Here is a 362-nt window from a genome sequence, read left to right as displayed (position 1 = left end):
ACGATACAGGAATTTTAGGATAGGATGTTCATGATTATTTATTAGAAAGTAAATGTAGAAAATAAATAAATGTGCATGCTAAAAAGTACAGGAAAATTGTTTCTAATAATATATACCATATTTTCGTTGGTGAAATAACAGGCTTATTGTCCTTGTTGTTAGTATGAATAGTACTAAATACTTAGACCACTTCGCGTTAAGTTAGGAATATAATGTTTACAGTTTGTGAATGAGGGAAAAATCTTGAACACGTCCCGAGTAAGCTGGAGGTGGGATCACGTCTTTTTCAAATTACATGAAGCCTCTGTTTATGTGATCTGTCCTAAAGTAGAAGGAAATATAAGGAAATTAAGGAAGTTAAA

Source organism: Macrobrachium nipponense, chromosome 7, assembly GCF_015104395.2.
Source record: "Macrobrachium nipponense isolate FS-2020 chromosome 7, ASM1510439v2, whole genome shotgun sequence".
Classification (NCBI taxonomy): domain Eukaryota; kingdom Metazoa; phylum Arthropoda; class Malacostraca; order Decapoda; family Palaemonidae; genus Macrobrachium; species Macrobrachium nipponense.
This window is presented reverse-complemented; position numbering follows the sequence as displayed.